A 19,677-nucleotide genomic window follows, 5' to 3' on the forward strand; every position below is an offset into this window, starting at 1 on the left:
AGCTGGTCCAGGGTTCTGTACCGGAAGAACCGGGTGATACCTGTCAGATCTGCGACGTTCACTCCGTCGTTCAGCTAACCTGTGGTCAATGCGTAAGACTTGTTCCACCAATGCAGGCAACGTTTCTGGCTCCGGGATGTGCAGCAATTTGTCTTTGTACTCTTCTCGTAGTCCCCGGCGAAACAAGGTTTTCTGAATGATTTCGGGCCATTGTGAATCGGTTGCTAATTGTCGAAACCGACTTATGTAGTGGATTATGTCACCTGGTCCTTGTTTGATCTCCATTAATTGATTCTGGGCCATGGCTGCCAGATTGGGCGGTTTAAAGAGATCCAAAAAGGCTTTCTCGAAAGCAGCAAAATCACCCAAAAGGGGACTGTTGGTAGAGACCAAAGGTGCGGCCCAAGCAAGTGCATTGCCGGTTAGGTTTCCAAGGATATACCCGATCTTTGCCTTGTCTTGACCAAAATGACTTGACCTGAACTGGAAATGGATCCGACAGTGTGTACAGAACTCTGCCACTCGACGCGGGTCGCCATCATACTTTATCGGAGTAGTGTAAGCCATGGAGTTCTCAGGTGGTGTAGCTGGTTGTGAGGGGTTAGCCATACTCCGACCCATTGCTTGTCGAAGGGTGTCGTTCTCCTGGCGGAGGGTGGTCATTTCAAGACGCATGGCACGCATTTCTTCGCGTAATTCCTGCATGTCGTCCATGTCGAGACTGAAGGAAAGGCGTCTCAATCTGTTAAACGAGTCTTCACGAGATCGCTGGTTACCTTTTCTTCCTGGAGACCGTGGAGTTGAGGTTGCCAGTCTGTCGGAGTATCTCTTGCCGATGAATGAGTAGCGTGAGAAATTAGCCCAATACCCTCCTGACGATATATGACAGGATGGCACTGAACCAACTCCCAACGCCACGGGTGGCACTTCTCTGTATTTGCGTGGCGTCGGGACAGTGTTTCCACTGGCAGAGAAGGCTTAGTGAAGACACCGATAATGGTGGAAGCTGAACTCCGGAACATCCAAGAGGGTAGCAAGGCACAGGTACCAGCAGGGCACAAGACAGATAAAGGAGGAAGGTCTGCAAGGTCCAACAGAACAGAAAGGAAATCCTACTAACCTAGCAGGAGGAAAGCAAACCAGGAACCCAGACAGGAAATCCCCTACCCTAACCCGGGAGGCAGGCGAGGACGAGGTAGAACTGGGAAGCAAGGGGTAGGAGGACTAAGGAGCAGGGAGAGGACAAGGAGGAAAGGCTGGACTAGGCAGGATAAGGCAGAGTAAGGAACTGGAGAGGCTGAACAAGGCAGGGTAATGCAGAGTAAGGAACTGGAGAGGCTGAACAAGGCAGGGTAATGCAGAGTAAGGAACTGGAGAGGCTGAGGCACGGGCGCCAGGGCTCCAGCAGCGCATACACAGTAACAACCGTGTTGAGACGCGTTGTCCCTGTGTATGCGGTGCTCTTTTAAAGCCCGGCATCAAAGTGAGGCTTGGAACGCATGTTCCGACACTGCGCATGCGCGGGAAGTCGGATACTGACGATCCGCGCATGCGCAGATCCTCGCAAGATGGCGGCGCCCACAGAGCCTATCCGGACCGCGGGCCGGCGTGGGGAAAGACGCCACCGCGGGTACAGCCTCCATGAAGGAGGAGACCGCTGCGGACGTGGACCCGGGACCCCAGGACAGGTAAGTGGCGCCCGCGAGCGAGCGCGCAGTGTGACACCTAGGCCATACTCCTCTTGGGCAACCCAAACAGCAAACTATAGCAGTCCAAAATAACGGAATGTCCAATCAAGGGCAAATAAAATATATATAATTTAATTAAACAGACGATATACAATAACTATATTGAAATAAATGATAACAATGGAAAATGTGTAGTACAAAATGTAAGTGTGAAATGCAATAAAAATCGTTACCCCTCAAAAACATATTCTTTTTCCATGTGTTTAATACAAATTGGGGGTTGAAAAAGCCTCCTGATATGTCCCGCCTAGCGCCCCGCCCACTTTTACTTTTCGGCCCACTATAGCCCTTATGTAAGGTACTTTCGGCCCTCTGTCAAAATCAGATTTGTTCCCCTGTTTTAAGCCATATGAGCCACTTGGGCCCTAACTTGAAGGGTGAGCCAGAGGTGTCGAACTCCTGCATAGGCGCCAACGAGCCGTGCTGTCGCCTCGCCACTCTCGCAGGTGCTGCCGTCTCTCCATCGCTGTCACCCATACTCGCAGGTCACACAGGCACCTCACTACGTTATTGAGGCCGCAAACCTGTTCTTTACGAGTGGTCCCTCGTTGTGTACCACTTACCTGGGCGTGTAGACAGTGTTTTCAGCAGGCTCCACCTTCAGTGATCCACTGCTGTTGGGCCCCTGGGCTTGGGATGCTGGCTCCTCATTTTGCAGAGAAGAATGAGGTCTCACAGGCCAAAATTGCGGCTCTCCAAGCTGGAGAACCACAAAAGTTCCAAAAATGTGTTTTTTTTTCTAGCCCGTGGGCAGCGCACGAGCACCCTCGCGGGCCGCAACTGTGCCACAAACATAATCCAAAATGGCCGCCCGTTATCATGTCGGATCCGGGCTGTGTCGGAGGAAGGACGTGTGATAGTTACACTCGCGTGCAACTATAAACCTTCTCCTGGCAGCCGTCCTCGTAGCCAATGTTGGGCATAGCTCTCAACTCACACGCTTTTGGCGGGTGTCACCCGCCTTGTAAAGGGCTGACTCACCCGGCAAGCTTCCTGCACGCCCATTCATTCAAATGGGCGTCTCACACGCCAAAAACAAAATCAGGTGATTTCACCCGCCTTTGCAACACAAATAGTTGTGAGCTACGTGTTGGGTGTGATCGGGCCACCTCAATCACACGCACACACACTGACATACAGAGATGCACAGAGACGCGTCTAGTGCTCATGAAGTCCCGGCGGCAACTGCCGTTCGGGACCTGTTTATTTCAAACGCGCATGCGTGGGCTTGAACGAGACTCACGCATGCGCACACGTACTCGCAACGTAACATAATGTATGTGCGAATGAGCCTGAATGTACTGGTTTCGTTGCACTCCTGATCTGGAGTACATAATCCTCCTTTACATTACTACAGAATTAATGAATGTTTGTTATTTGGGAGTTAAATTCTTGCATCAATCAAGCAGAAGACAGGGTCATCCAGACCACACATCTCACCTGTAAAAGTATCAGCACAGCAAGTGCGTAGTAGTTGCACAGTCCGCTACAGTAGAAGGATGTGGAAAAATCAAGACTTCACTTTAACACAAACATGACGACCATCTTTGAACAGGCTAAACAATCATCGAATAGATGGGGATGTATAGGGAAAGATAGAATCTGAAGGAAAACACGTTTTAACGAATGGTATAATTCTAAAACCATTTACCTTTTCATGTTTTTGTTTTTATTTATTCTACTTATGCTATTTTTCCTTTGAGATTCTGTATTTCTTAACTTTTACAAAACATATTTCCGATCTGCTCTATGATTCTAAGACATTGTGCATAGTAAATAGAGAATGTTAGTGAAGATAAACTGGGTCATTGTAGATTTTCTGCAAAGATATAGTCATTCCAAAATGGCTTCCTTGCTCTTCCTACCAAGTAAAGCTACTCCGCGACCCTGGTCCTATGTCTATTTTTAGCGCTGAGACCGCTTAGACAAGGGAAACCTGACTAAGGTAAAGACCAAACAGTGCGCGTCTCCGGGCAACCAAAAGATTGACAACCAATGGCTTGACACGCCCCCCTAGACAGGGCCACGCCCTCTACCCTGCTTTTCGCAGACAGTGGTAGCCGCTGGGCATTGTGGGACACAAACAGAGTGTTCCCCCCGCCCCCTTCCGAAGGCTGAGCGCGAGCGTCTGGGCCCCGCGCGGCCAGCATTGTAGCGAGCGCGAGACAAGGGGAAGGCGCTGTCAGCCAATGAGCGCCCGCGGAGGGGCGGCGGCGCGCGCGCGGGGACCCGGTGACCGTTAATCTGAGATAGGAGAGCAAAAACAAATACACAAGGCTGACTGCGGAGAGCGGCTCTGGGCATGCGCATTGCGCAGCCAGCCCCGGGCCTGGTGTGAGGAGGGGAACCGGGGCCGGGGGGGCACCGGAGGTGGAGGCCACGGGCACGGAGCACCCATCGCGGGTAAGAGGAGAGCCACTGCCCCTGCGGGAGAGGGCATAATGCATGCTGAGCCTGGTTCACTCTGCTCTGTGTTTCTAGTTGTTTACATTTCTGATTCTTTAAAGTGTCAATTTTTTTTTTTGGGAACCTTAAATGGGCATTCTTTTATTTTGGAGGCTTTGCATTATTGTTAAATGATAAAGGACATTTGTACCGCGCACTATCACCACTGGAGTGGTCCCCTGGTGCTCTGGCGGCTCTGAAAGAGGAGGGGAGGTTGAGTTAGGTGGCGGAAGCAGGAAAAGTGCAAGAAAGCAGTGATGTGCTGTTGGCGGCCTCAGCTCGGTGGGTCCGTTGGCTGGTCCTGGGGTGCTTTCCGGTCGGTATCTGTTGTGTTCTGTTGTGTGAGTCTGTGTGCTTTGTTTTGTTGTTGCGGTGTAGTGAAGTTTGTTGTGCTATAGAGTTGCGGTTGTGTTGGTTTAGAGTTTGAGAGGTGTATGCAGAGGAAAAAAGTGTTAGTGAGTTGGTTATTGATTCATGATTGTACGCTTGGTCCAGGCTCAGCAGGTGAATCGTATCTCAATCATTGAATCACATTTCTATCTAGAAGTGGCGCAGACTAAACTTAAGAATTCCATCCAAGTGTGCCACATGCCAACATTCACAACTGCATCAGGACGCGATGCAGGCTAAACTTAAGGACTCCATCCAAGTGTGCCACATGCCAACATTCACAACTGCATCAGGACGCGATGCAGGCTAAACTTAAGGACTCCATCCAAGTGGGGCACATGCTGGTGTGCAGTGAAAAAGTTGAAAACATTAGGTTGAATGCCAAAAATGTTGAAAAAAATGTCTACATTTTTTTTCAAATGTTTTATTTTTTTATTTACATGTTTTTATTGGGTTCCGCAAGTAAAAAAAAAGAGGTAAAACAAAAAAAATTACAAAAAGGGAGGTTGGGGGGGGGAACCCTCCCATTTCGAACAAAAAATGAAAAAAAATAGACATTCAAACCTTTTTTTCGACTTTTTTTTTCAACATTATGACTTTCGACAATGTAATTTGAAAATATCACTATAAACAGCACATGCTAACATTCACAACTCCATCCGGACGCGACGCAGGCTACACTTAAGAATTCTATCCAAGTGTGGCACATGCCAACATTCACAACTCCATCCCGATGCGACACAGGCTAAATTTAAGGACCCCATCTAAGTGTGGCACATGCTAACATTTACAATTTGACACAGGCTAAACATAAGAATTCCATCTAAGTGTGGCACGTGCTAACTTTTACAATTCTATTCTCTTTAAGGGTGCATGTGTAAGTCTAGGTTATGGAAAGGTAAGTTAGAGTGGCAGGAGCTTTCTGGAGTAGAGTAATAGCTCTATACCCACCCATGCCACACTTACAGTTTTGTCGGTGTCTCATGAGGAAGAATGGGTGGAGGATTGGGTGGGAGTACTGGGATCCCCCACAGAGGCGAGCATCTCCAGCAAACAGACTAATCAAGTCAAAATATTGCATAGCACTTACTATACCAGGACCCGCCTATATGGGATGCGGCACGCCATGGACTCGAACTGTTTGAGATGCGGGATGGCAGAGGGCACATTCCTTCACACTATCTGGGGTTGTCCCAGGATCAGGCCCTTTTGGAGTGCGATCAGATGCAAAATATCAGGGATCTTGGGGAAGCCGGTGGCGGACTGACCCAAGCTTGGTTTGCCGCACAAATGAGCAAGCATCGATTTCTCCCGCACTGAACAGTCTGGTAAAAACAGCACTAATAGCAGCCAAGAGGGAGGTAGCAAGGGAATGGGGCAGGGCAGGGAAGTGCCAAGGATTTCGGCCTGCTATGAGTAAATGGACCATTGCTGTGATTTGTAAGCCTGAGTGTACAGAGATAGGGTCTGTCCCCAGAAACACAACCAAATCTGGGATAAATGGCAAGGGGTGAATGGGGGCTACGGGGATGTTCTTCTGGGAGGGGATGTAGCACTAGCTGAACGAGTCGGGTGAGAGGGTGTGGGCATGGACCAGGGTGGGTGAGCGGGGGGGCACAGGATTGTTTTAGGATCATAGGTGGATTGATTTTAAGTGCTTTTCTGCGACATGCTGTGTACCTTGTTAAAAAAAAAACCTAATAAACATGGTTTATACAAAGACCACAGGAGATGAGGAGGGACGGCTAAACATTAAAAAAAAAACTTCAACTTTCTTTTGAGAGTTGGTACGTTCTTGAGGCCATCTGCGACGGTGCATCATTTGAATATACGTCAATGATTTTAAACTAAAAGAAAAATTGTGGGACTGGAAGAATAACATTGAAATACTATCATGAAAATAACTGACCCAAAACATTGAAGGAATTTCTGCCCGCCCTGGTTGTAGTTGGAGGAACGCTGAGAGTGCTGTCCTCTAAAACTGCATGGATTAAAGCCGCCTCCATGAAGAAGCTAATTTCCCGCATCGGGTGAACATTTCTTTGCTCTCCTTGTCAGGAGGGACTTCGGCAGAGGCTAAAGCTGTGGCCACTCTCTTCCTTGTGGTGCTCACTACGAGAGTCTGGCTTTAGCTGTCCCCTAATGTACAATATGTCTGATGGGGTTTGTCTAAACCTTTTCTCAATGAGAGGGTTGACTGCCCTCGTCAGATCGGGGGTAAGTAAAGAAGCCTGCATGTGCCTTTGGACAGATGAAGATCACTTATCCACGAGGATGTCCTCTACAAAGCCTTTATCGACTTGTGCCTCCTGGGTATCGATTTTAAAGTGTTCTGCAGCTTTTAAAAGATTATACTGCAGCTGGTTTACTACAGGGGAATCACCCACTGGTTGGTCAGTATGGTCTGGAGAATGGATGATATATACATCATCGTCGTCATAGTATTGGTCTGTATCCATGTCACTTTGGTCTGCTAATGAGCCAGGGTCTAGGGAACCTCAAGTGTCATAATAGTATAGGTCATCAGACATGTATTGATAGGTAGATGTACTAGGTTGTGTTAGATCCAGGCGGGCTCTTATGGCGTCTGGCTGCTTCGCCTTGAGGGAGCCCCTGGAGGTTGGTAAATTAATCTAAGTGTTGATCAACAAAACTAGACATTCTCCTCATAACCCTAACAAACTGTTCCTGGGTCCATAGGGAGGAGCTTGTTAACACTGTGGAAACTGGCGCAGGCAAAGGCTCTGGAGCAGGAGGCTGTTTGTGGTGCATTGTCCCTGAACGGGTGTCTCTAGGGGCAGAGTACTCCTTGTCTTTTGAACCCTGTGATTTCGACGGTAGGGGCGTCGAGGATTCAGAGTTTTGACGTCTTTGCTTTGAGGAGGGTGTCAGAGATGTGTTTTTTTTTTTAATGAGTTAATTCAAAGATGAGCGTTTTGCCTGGGCCGTCGACGTGTCTTTCGACGCATGTTCGACGGAACCCGAGGACTTTCCCGATTCGAATAACATACTATCAAGTGGCTGCACCAAATTCACAGAAAGCAGATGAGCACATAGGACCTGTATGCTTCAGACCTTCACCCATCAAAAACAAAGGTTGTGCATCTGCTTCGCCCCCCCCCCTCAATCCCCATCTGAAAAGTGACCCCTCTTCCTTTCGTAGGACCACGCACAGCGAGGTAAACAAAAAAATAGCAGTGATGCCACAGAAGACCAGCTGACATTCACTCAACTTTGCAAGACTGGAAAAAAGACATTACCAACAGCTGCACATGGAATTGCAAAAAAGCCCCATAGTAAAGGCTTTACAGCGTAGTCATTTTCATTTTCAAGATATAAACGTACTCACTCTTGCAACAATGTGACAGACTCAACGTTCCCACCTGCCACACCAGAGTCGTATGACAAGAGCTCTTCCGATTTGTCATGACTTTTGGATCTAGAGTGTGTAGATAGACCATCAGAGCCAAAACTGGAAGACAGCTGAGAAGAGCCATTGGTATCAAGGCTGAGGGTCGAGGAGCCACACTTACTGCTTTTTCCACTTTTTACGGTTTCTGCTGTTCACTTCATACTTATCAGCCTTTAGCCCACGTTGTCTCATAGGTCAAATAAGATATTTCTATTGAATATGCTTGTTTCACCTTTATGATTGGAATACCGGCTGGTTTATAGTAGTTTAAGACTGGGTAGGCTGTTAAACCACTATCCTTCCCAGTACTCCTGCAGAGCAATAGTCCTTTCGCCACAATGCTAGCACCTAGAAGCGTTTTGCAAGGTGTTGCATCTGCCACAAGTCCTCAACTAATACAAATGTTACTATTGGTCGACTTGGGCACCATAACCTCTGCTGGTCGGGTACGGTCACATAGTTGTGCGATGCAGGGCCGGCCTTGGAAGCCTCAGCGCCCCGGGCAGCAAATGCAGCAGAGGGTGGGGGGAGCACCACATTTTCAAATTTTACCCCCCCATGCTGATATGGTGAGGGTCTGACTCTAATGGCAGGGTGTCCTCGGGCAAATGTCCGGCCTGTCCTGCCCTAAGGCCTGCTCTGGTGCGACAGCCTCAGTGCATGTGTCCCGCTCCACCACCCTGCTGGTTGCTCATGCTTCTTGTGCTAATGTGTGCACTACTGACCCGAGCTATACGGTCACATTTCACAGCCGGGCAGACACTCCCTCATAGCTGCTTCCGATGTTTGTACACACACGTGTTCAGTTGTGAAAGGGCGTGTTTGTTTTTCTTTCTGACTAACCTGCGAGTTGTGTGATTTTGTCTCTGGCTGGATAAAACGGTTCCTGTTGAGACAAGTTCACCACTCCTTCCACAACTCCATAAACGGTGCCTGGCTCTAGTTGGCATGTATTCCGATACCAAATCGCAGCACTCATTTTGTAACTCTAGTATTTGTGGTTATGGGTTGTGTAGAACCGTGCTTGTTTGTGTTCAATAAATCCCTACAGGAGTGGGGACAATATTTGCAAGCTACTACCCAGCCGTTAAAAAAAGTTACTCGCCACTTCAATTATGTACATACAGACGAAAGCACACCATTTCTTACTCGCCAAGAATCAAATATCACTAGCTAGTGGCTGGTGAAGAGTGCACATTTTGTAACCTGCCTACACAGCAAAGGGTGATGCACACTTGTGCAGTGGGGTTCTTGCTGAAATGGTTCAGCTAGGCCCTCGTTTTAAGAAGATGATGTGCTTACGTTTGCAGCTTATAAACTCGAGGAAGCGCTCATTGCTTCGGTTCTAAAGCATTGTTGGCTATTCGAGACCTGTGTGGGACATACTATTACCTCCACAGTACTCTTTCTCGTCCCAGTACTTACCCTTTGAGTACACTCTGTGCTCACAGGAACTTTATTTTTAACAAGCAGACTTTCTCTGGGACCTCCACTCCCAGGAGTACCTCCTACATACTCACCACACTGCAGCTCCTTTGTTCCTGCCAGCACTACTGGATCCTCTCCATGCTGGGCTTGTGAGGGGCAACGGTTGGTGGCCCTCGCTCGGCGAATCTGCTATGGGTTTTGGGGGCTGGCAGGGCACAGGATGCCAGTTGGTCTCCCTGTAGGGCTGTGGGGTCTGGTGGCTGGCTGTCTGGTGTCCTCAGGCAATGTGGGGTGTGCCTGTTGGCCTCCAGATGTGGTCCACATATGGTCTTGGGGCCGGCCCCTACCTGAGACTCCTTGAGACTCTGGTAAGTCTGTATTGGGGCGGGCGGGGGCAGTGGTAGGGCTTCTGTCCCCCGTTTTTTGCTGCATTCACCGCTGTGCCTCCTGTCGCCCTACGGCTCATGTTGAATGGAGGCCGGGTGGAGGCCGCCCCCTGTTTTCGGTTTGGCGTGGTTCGCATTTGGGTTCCTGCTGTTTCTGTCTAAAGTGCCAGTGTGTCTGCTGCGGTATGGGGGCATGTCGGGGAGAGCCCCGGGGGGACATAGCTCTCCGGAGTAGCGGAGCTCCACCCCGGCTGTGCGCCCCCTGCTCTTTTCTGACTGTGACCCTGGCTATGCTGCCTTGTTGCTGGGCAACTGGGACGCCGCCCAGGGGTTTCCCGGGCTATTTAGTTGAGATGGTGGTCGAGACACTGCTGAGGTGTTTTCTGGTGGCTATGACTGTATTTACAATGGGGAAACATGCAGCTATATGAGGAATTGGCCTCTTATTCCAGGGTGGTTAAGCGGAGGAAGGTGGTGGCTCCTGATCCTGGTGTTTCCTTGAAGGACTTCATGCCTCTCTTCTGGCCAGCCATGCGGCAGGGCTGGGAGGGCCGAAGTTTGTCCATGTGTCTTTGTCCTGCTCTTTCTCTTCTTCAGATGATGCTAGTGCACCCTTTCATCTGCTGACAAGGAGGCCACAGGGAACTCCTTGGACTGGGCAAGGTCCAGCTTCTGGTTGATCAGATATACCGCTCTATGGGGTTTGAGCAGCCGTCGGTGGTGGAGTGGACTTCAGAGGCGTCTATTCACCTGTGTAAACCTTTCCCTAACCTGGGCCTCCCTATGATGTCAAACATTCGGGACAAGGTTCTGCGGGAATCAGCCTGGCTTGAGCAGATCTCCATGCCCCGGTTTATGGCAAAGCTGTATTCCCCCCTCATGGTTGAGGAAACCCTGATGCCTGCCACTGTGGAGGTGGATGGCAATCTGACTAGCCTGGTGGGACTTTCCCCCATGTTAGTGGATGAAACGGCTGTCAGGTACCTGGTGGACAGGGAGGTGGACTCTGCCCTCAGGAACTCCTTCATGGCGTCTAATCTGGCCTTGCAGTCCAACACCTACGGATCCTATGCTGCCGACAGTGTTAGCATGTTTTTGGAAACTGCAGCAATCTCTGTATGATTGCACTGATTGTCCCAGCTCATGTCGGGCATGCGGCAGTTCACGTTCATTTCAGACCTGCTTTATGATGGTGTGCAGGGAACAGCTATGGCCATGGGCGTCACCATTACTGGCAGACAGCATTTGTGTCTTTAGGATTGGAAGGCGGATGGATCCCAGAAGCCTGCTGCATTGAATCTTCCCTTTAGGGTTGGAAGTTGTTTGGGATGTTCTTCAGGTCTTTAAGACAGATTAGCATGCTGAAAAGTTAAGGAAGAGGGTTGGGTCGCGGGGGGTTTTCGGCCTCCTCGCAAGTCTTATAAGCAGTGTTTGTGGTCCTTTCATCATCCCAGTTCCCTTCCTGAGCCTCAGAAGTCCTGACGCTCACTGTAGGCTGGTGGGATTTCATTGTCTTGCTTTTCTCGGATCTGGGACCTCTTGGCCTCTGACTCCTGGGCTTGTTTTACGGTTCGTCTGGGGTACCAGCTGGACCAGTTTTCGGGCGCCTCTGCCCAGGGACGTCTGTCACTGTGTGGCCTTGCGCACTGCCCTCCAGGACACCTTAAGAAGCAAGCCATTGTCCCAGTGTCCGCAGGCCACAGGGGGATGCCTTTCTATTCCTGGGTCTTTCTGGTCCCCAAGCCAGGGGGGCGGCTCTGCTTCAGGCTCATTCTCAATCTATGGGGCCTGAATGCTTTTGCTCGGACACAACTCTTCAATATGGAGACCCTGCAGTCAATCATCCTGACTCTGTCAAGGGGGATAGGTTGGTTTCTCCGACCTGCAGGATGCATAATTACCATGTCCCGAACTTCCAGAGTCATCGGCGCTTCCTGTGGTTCGCCGTGGGGCTGGAGCATTTTCAATTATGTGTTCAGTTCTTTGGGCTCAAATCTGCTCTGCCGGTCTTTGCAAAGTTATTGGCTCCCCTTTTGGCATCCTGGCACCTAGCTGGGATTTAGGTGCAACCCTGCTTGGACGATTGGATGTTCCAAGGCCGGGTCTTGCCCCCAGGTGTTGGTCCATCGTCACGTCTGCTGGGGCCTGGTTCGGTGTTTCTTTTGTCTCTCTGGTTCATTAGTGCCCAGTTCTGGACTTGGGAGGGGTTGGTCCAGCTCCCGCTGGACAGGGCCTCCCGGCTCTAGTCGCTCTGGGGGGTAGGGGTAGGGGTCTTTTGCGCAAGGACTTGGCTATGGCCAGGGAGCTGTTGTCTCCAGGGTCACATGGCTTCCTGCCTCTTTGGTCCCCTGGGCACAACTGCTTTTGAGGCCATTGGTGCGCCACCTGCTGTGCCATTGGCGACCCTTCAGTAGGACTCTTTGATACCGATCACATCTCCCCTCTGGGGTCTCTGTGCTGGTTGTTGATCGGGTCCCATCTCCGGAGGGCTGAGCCCTTGTCCCCTGCCTTGCTGATCATTCTTGCGGCCTGGAAGGTTGGGGGGGCAACTCTCAAGGACTAGTCTCATCAGGCGATGTGGTCTCTTCAGGACAAGGGGAGGTCCTCCAATTGGAAGGAGTTGGCTGCTATTCGCAGGGCTTTGGTGATCTTCGGTCCTTTGATCCTGGGAAAGGATGTTCTGGTTCGGAGGGACAATAATGCAGCTCTGACTTATATCATCTCCCTGGAGAATCTGGCCTTGTCCATCGGGGCCTGAGCTGAAGCTTGCTTGGTCTCTTCGCGGGAACTCCATAACCGGGGGTGGGTGGACAATGTGAGTGCAGACTAGCTCAGCTGGATTTTTCGGGTATCGGTGGAGATGTCCATCGCCTTGTGGTGTTTCAGCCGTCCCTGTCTGGACCTCTCTGCCTCACCCCGCATCGCTCAGCTTCCCTGGTTTTGTTCACGGACTCCACCCCCTGTGGCCTGGTGTGTGGACTCTTTCCTTAGCCTGACCACCGGATTTTCTGGTTGCCTGATTTAGAGGATCATCAGCAGCAATCAGGGAGTCTCCGGGGGTGCTTGTCCTGGTGGTTCCTTACTGGCCTCGGCTGGGGTGGTTGGCTTCTCCGTGGACATTGCCCAGTTTACTGTCTCAGTTGCGGAGGGGCCAGTCCCCTCTTTTGCGGAGGGGCCAGTCCCCTCTTCCCCTCTTCGCCTATCTCTGTGAGGGGGGGTGCTCTGGAAACAGAGAGGTGTCTGCAGGTGTAAGGCCTTTCTGCCGCTGTCTGGGATGGTCCAGCAGGCATGTCGGTCCTCTACGCTGTAGTCTTGCGTCCACCTTGGGGCTACTTTTTTGGCCTTGCTGTTCCCTTAGGGGTGTGCTGGTGCCGGTCTGTGGTCTGACGGACATTTTGCAATTCTCCATGAAGGGGCAGAGAAAGGGTTGCCGGTCTCTACCTTCTCAGTAGGCGGCCATTCAGGCATTTTGGATTTCCTGGTCCCCTCCCAAGTGATTCTTGTCGTTTGGGCCCAGTTGGGGGGGTGCCACTTGGGACCTTCCTTTGGTCCAGTCTATGTGGCAGAGTTCTCTCTTTGAGCCCCTGGAGGGTGTGGAGCTGAGGTGGCTGACACTGAAGACTACCTTTTTGATTGTGGTTACGTCACTCAGCAGTTGCGGGAAATCGGCCCTCTTGTGTCAGCCTCTGTTTCTGGTGGTCCGGGAGGAGGCTCTAGTCCTGCGGTGTGAACCTTGCTGTGTACCGAATCTCCTCTCGGTTCCATCTGTCTCACAAGGTGGTCTTTATGGCTTTTTTTTCCTGCTGCATCCTCTGCTGAGGTAGAGGATTGACACTGCCTGGATGTCAAGCGAGCGGTCTTAGAATATCTTTCCTGGACTGAGTCCTTTCATCTCGCTGATCATCTCTTGATCACCTTGTGGTCTTTATGGCTTTTTTCCTGCTGCATCCTCTGCTGAGGTAGAGGATTGACACTGTCTGGATGTCAAGCGAGCGGTCTTAGAATATCTTTCCTGGACTGAGTCCTTTCGTCTCGCTGATCATCTCTTGATCACCTTTGGAGTGGGGTGATGTGGCTGCCGGGCTTCCACTCCTACTATCAACTAGTGGATTAAGTCTTTGATTCTGCAGGCCTATGAGTCTGCGGGCCCCTGCCCTGCAGGCCGGTCTGTGGTCGCTCCACTAGAGGGGTGGCTGCCTCCTGGTCTAGCTTGCGTGGGGTTCCTTTGCTTGTCATTTGCCAGGTTGCCACCTGGGCTACTCCTAACAGCTAGATGTTACCAGCTCAACATGGAGGGGCCCGGATCACTTCCTTTGGCGTGGGGGTCCTCTGGGCTGTCTGGTTGAGGTAGCAAAGGTCTTGGTCTGCCTGCCTCCCTTCTTCTGTACCTTGAATACATTGGTGTTGGGTTTGCATTACCCTTGGTGTCTGTGGCTTTTGTGTTGGCCATAATCATCCTTTCTGTTTCTGCTTTGGTACAACTCAAAGGAAGTACTGGGATGAGGAAGAGGGATATGAAGATGATGCTCAGATTACTTACTGGTAATCTTCATCACTCCTAGTCATGCTCTTCCCAGAGCATGGAGCAAACTCAACTTAAGTACTGGGACAAAAGAGTAGGACTAGAAGTAATGAAGATTACCGGTAAGTAATCAGAGGATCATATGTCAGACTGGATCATATGTCACTTTAAAACGTGGGGTGCATCAAAACTTTTGAAAAGGACAGCATGTTAGATTTGCGAACTGCGCCCATAGTCCGCAGACATTGCGGTCAAAATATAGTAAAAAAACATTGCACTTGTCATACTGATCAAACAGCCTCTGGGCTGATGAGGATGGGATATGGCCATAAAAAGCCCCAAATCGGGTGTTTTTTATTTTTTTTATCTATGATGTCCACAAACGTCTCAGATGTCCAGGGACCTTCCTGTGATGTTTGAGGACATCCATGCTTATTTCTGCATTATTGGGTCTGTGAAAAGTAGTTCTTGATGGCTTATAACTTTGCCGCCATTCAAATAAACTGCATGAAATTTAGCAATATCCTTTCAGACCCTATCCTGAATGGGTCTGCACAGTTTGGTGCTGTTTTGCCAAGAGGGGGCAGAATATGAGAGGTGGCTATAAAGACTCGAGGGCAGTAACTGTACTCCTGCTCTGGGTGTTACGGAATTGGTTTATGGCGGTATGATAACCTTCTTGCCAAATGATGGTATATCCTGGTAATCGCCGTATAGCAGGTGGAGTTAACTCATCTTAACAAATATTGTCTTAAAGGTCATAAATTGTCAGCATTTTGGAACTTGTCTCTGCACATTTTCTGCTGATCCTCCAGGAATCTATGGTGGCTGCAGATTTGATTTTTCATGGCGCTCACTCGATGATCGCCTTGAATGAAAGAGTGACTAGTGGAAGTGTTAAAATGCACATTTTGAGCAATGAGCTTGCTGCTCAGTCACAGGTCATCGCTTTGAAAATCGGCCTCGACCTGCATTATTTTGGAACCACATGGCATGGGCATCATGACCCCTTGCTGCGATCAGTCATAAAAGTTTGTTTTGATAACGCTTTATCCCCATTAAAGGGAGAAAAGTCACTCGTGAGGTCTGAAAGCCCATGTCATTGTGTTTCTTTTTTCAAAGTATCATAGCCAACACACACTCAACGAAAGGTTGCATATTGATCAAATCACTATAGCTTGTTTACCATCTGCCTGGTGTATTATAAAGGTCTGATATTGGAGTCAGCACCGACCATGTAATCCTAACGGGACAGCGTTCAGTGGGCGCTGTTGATTTTTCTTGAGATTTGAAATACATTTTCATTTAACTTCTTAAGATGGTGGCACACAAACTTTTTGAAAAGGACAGTTAAAATACATATCGGCAAAAATATGACCTAGACCACCACAGCCCCATCGTTACCATTTTCCCCAGGTCTGAGCACATAGGGACCCTTGTCATGTGAGTTGAGATGTAGGAATGCTTTCATGGGTGGTGTCACAAATCGAGGATAGACCTGATAAATGTCTCACCCACCATTGCTCTGGATACTTCAAATTGAATGTAGAATCTGTCCTGCCTGCTTGAGTCCAGTGCCATATGCAGAAGGCGGGTGAAGGATCAAGCGAAGCAACAACTCTAGTGCCAATGTTCAAATCTAAACACTGGTGGGCCGAGTGTTCATACAGTCTACAGAGCTAACAGTTTTTGTGGACCTGCATCAGAAGGGCATCAAGTTAATTTCTCCCCCCCCCCTCTTTAATTCTGGAATTTGTAGTTCCCCATCTTTCAAATTGATGGGAAAACTACAAATCGCTGATCTTTAACCCAACTCTACTCATCACAGAGAGAGCGGTCACAGCATCAAAGCTGCATTTACTAATGTGGCCTCACTTTCCCTATACTCTTGTGTGCCACCACATCCCACAATGCAAGATCCAGCATGCACAGCACTTGCTTACTGCAGCCTTTCCAAATCAGATTGAAAAGCTCACTTAATAGCTGCAGGCCCTAAAACGGTATAAACAACGTGACGGTTATTATAGTTCAATTAAGCTGTTCACGTTATCTAACGGTATGCCGTTACACCCCTACTGCTCTCTATATGGTAGAGTGGAAGCACAGGGCACCCCAGCCAAAGTTCTCCATTTGGGAGCTATGGACGAGCAACCAAGGCTTAAGCTCTCCGGAGGTGATGCAGGCTGGTTCTTAAGTAGTGCAGTCCCCAAGCACCCACAAAGGAATGTCCAGACACTGTATTAATGAAAACAGTCTTTGTATAATTAAGGTTATATACACCATCACACTAACTCACTTTGTGTTCAGTTAATCTACTATGGCAAATATATACACAGTTCTATGTGGTACCAAAATTACTAAGTGCATCAACTGTTCTTTGCTCAAATGTCACACAAATCAATTAATAAAGGGAACCAACAATAGACCTAGGAGGAAAGTAGTTGGTTAGAACAATAAGCAGAATACTGGCCCCGTTTACCTAGACACAGTTCTGTGTGAGGATTCCCCCACCCCCCCACCTGGGCAACCTGTAAATAAAGATATAATACAAGCCCAGTCCATATATTGTTTCACAAGAGTCTTATTTCCTTGTAAATACAACCCTAATGGACCTGGAATAGCAGAGTTAGATGTCGGGTCGTCAACGGATCCTTCTTGAGCGGCTCCCTTTAAGGCAGGAGCCACGAGTGTCGAGTACCCACAAGGAAAAAGGGTGATCACTGTCTGTGCCGCAGCAGCTTCGGTTTTTGCAGTGCTCGTTGACGATCGGTCGGAAATGTCCTGCAAGCTGAGGCGTGCAGTGCACCTCAACAAGTGTTCGTTGCTGCAAGGAGTCAATGAAGAACTTTGGCCCAGCAAGGGCGTGGAGTCGTCAGTGTCTCTGCGGTCTTCGGGTGGCGTGAAACCCACCAGTGGATTCTCCTAAGTTGTCGGAGGCCTTGACTTTCTCCGGCAGGACGAAAGCGGTCGACGAGGATGAGCAAGGGAGTCCTTGTTTCAATGTTCTTGGGCAAGGGAGCAGTGCGGCTCCGGTCGGCGACGACAGTCATCGACTGTAATGGACTTCAATGTCTGGCCGTTTCTCTTTGTGATTCCGCAGGGGTCTCCATCTCGGGTTTGCAGCCTTTCGAGGGTCTGACGCCCAGGGAGCTTTGGCAAAGATCAGCTGGTGCACAATGGTCCCTCGTAGCTCGGGAAGAGGTCTCCTAGCCAGGCCCTCTTCGATCAGTTCCTTGAAGGCACGGCAGCTTTCTGATTAGCGAAGGACAGTAGCAGCAGTTCTTCTTCTTCAAGTGGGCTTCAAAGATCAGCATCAGTTTCAACTTCAGCTTCTGAACGATTTCTAGCAGTGAGAGGCCCCCAGATATACTGTTTGGACTCTTATTCATTCTGCTGGGTCACACTCCGGCAACCAATCATTCAGAAGGGCGTTAAGGCAGTCAGGCAGCCAATCTGCTCACAGTCCATTCAGGCCATTCTTCTCCATCCAGACACATGCAGGCCAAGCCCCTCTGCCGGGGGGAACTCCTCCCACTCCAGTTTCACAATCCCCAGGCCCCATGCAAGTGGTTATTCCAGGCAGTGTACCATTAGCACCCCCTGAGAGGTTTACCGGGGACCCAAGGAAGTTTGGGGTATTTATGAACTAATGTCGTTTGCACTTTTTGTGCAGGCCTGGAGTTTTTCCAATGGATCAATCAAAGGTGTCGTTTGTATTGTCATATTTAGGGGGTTCATACAGCTGACTGGTCAGTCCCATTAGTGAACAGGGATGACCACTTACTATGGAACTTCCCAGGTTTTCAGCGCGAACTTGAAAAGCTCTTTGCTTGCCACACCCAGGGGCAGGCATTATACAACAAATTATATCTTCGCCAGGGCAGTCAGCACCTACTGGCGTACGTTGCGACATTCAATCGTCTAATGGTGGAATCAAACTGGCCTGAGGAAAAGCGCACCACCTTGTTCTACAGGGGCCTGCAGGGGGAGTTAAAAGACGTCCTCGCACAAGTAGTTAACCCCCCCCGCCCGATGGGTGTGCAGAATACATAGATCTTGCTATACAGTTGGACCACCGGTTACAGGACCGGAAGGCTGATTGCTCCCGTTCGGAAAAACAGACCATTCTACATGCGCACGAAAGACCCACTTGTTAAACTTCCAGCAGAAGCACAAACCGAAACTATGCAATTGGGGGTCCTCTGAAGCCCTCTCTCAAAAAGCAGAGAGGGACCGTTGGCGATCGGAGCAGTTGTGTTTTATATTGTGGTCAGTCTGGCGACATTTTACGGAACTGCCCAGTTAAACCTCCTCAAAAGGTGGTAGGGGCCATGGACAACAGTATTGAGAAAGATGAATCGGGGAAACTCCAACGCCCGGCAGACCTAGAGGCCAGTCTGCCGAGCATGGAAAAGAGTTCCATGGTCTCACATTTTGTATGCCTGTGGTCCTGATTAACCAGCACACCCTTCCAGAATGCACGCTCTAGAGGTGTTTATTGATAGTGGGGCTATTGGTAACTACATGGACCTCTAAGGCGGCGGCAGAGAATGTCACGGGAGTAGACAGAACGCAATTGCTGTCTGGCCCAGTAACGCAATGCACTGCTGAAATCGTACTAGTATGCCAAGATGGACATGGAGAAAAACTATTGTTTGATATTATTACAGCGCCACAGTTTCAGGTCCTCCTCGGGATGCCCTGGTTAGAAAAACACGATCCCAGTACTGAGTGGTATAAAAGAACGGTAACCTTCACTAGCGAATGTGACAATTATTAACAGAAAGAACACAATTCTAAACGTTAGTTGCCAATCGGTCCAAAGGTAGTATCTACTCTGGGAATAGTGGGAAGTCTCCCTTCCGAAAACCTGGAATTGCAAGACGTTTTCGCTAAAGAGCAAGCCAACATTCTTCCACCCCATCATTCTTACGATTGCCAAATTGACTTGATACCAGGGGCCCAAATACTATGTAGCTGTATCTCAGCTCTAACAGAAAAAGAAAACCACTTGAAAACCTACCTAGACCAATATCTAGCTAACGGTTTTATTCGGCCGTCAGTCACCAGCGTACTCTCCCCTCTTCTTTGTCCCCAAAAAGGAAGGGGACCTGAGGACATGCATAGACTAACGGGCGCTAAATCAAGTCACAGTCAAGAACAGGTACCCGTTACCATTGATCCCGGTATTGCTAGACCAAGTCAAACAAACGCAGGTTTTCACAAAACTAGATCTCCGTGGAGCTTAACACCTGGTGCGCGTAAAACAGGGTGATGAATGGAAAACCGCGTTTCGCACCAGGTACGGGCTCTACGAGTACCAAGTAATGCCGTTCGGTCTGTGCA

At 49.5% G+C, this 19,677-nt stretch overlaps 1 protein-coding gene across 3 annotated transcripts in view; it reads left to right on the forward strand.

Moving 5' to 3' along the window:
- Window positions 1-3,805: 3,805 nt before the first annotated feature.
- The window catches only part of ZBTB44 (zinc finger and BTB domain containing 44), a 564,887-nt gene continuing 549,015 nt past the window's right edge, over window positions 3,806-19,677 (forward strand). For 2 of the 3 annotated variants that reach the window (XM_069614132.1, XM_069614133.1), the window contains exon 1: window positions 3,807-4,151. The gene's annotated coding sequence lies outside the window, so the exon portion shown is untranslated. Of the gene's footprint in view, window positions 4,152-19,677 lie in introns of all 3 variants that reach the window. The other variant, XM_069614134.1, reaches the window with a different exon arrangement.

Source organism: Ambystoma mexicanum, chromosome 9 (assembly GCF_040938575.1).
Source record: "Ambystoma mexicanum isolate Mex_15411 chromosome 9, UKY_AmexF1_1, whole genome shotgun sequence".
Classification (NCBI taxonomy): domain Eukaryota; kingdom Metazoa; phylum Chordata; class Amphibia; order Caudata; family Ambystomatidae; genus Ambystoma; species Ambystoma mexicanum.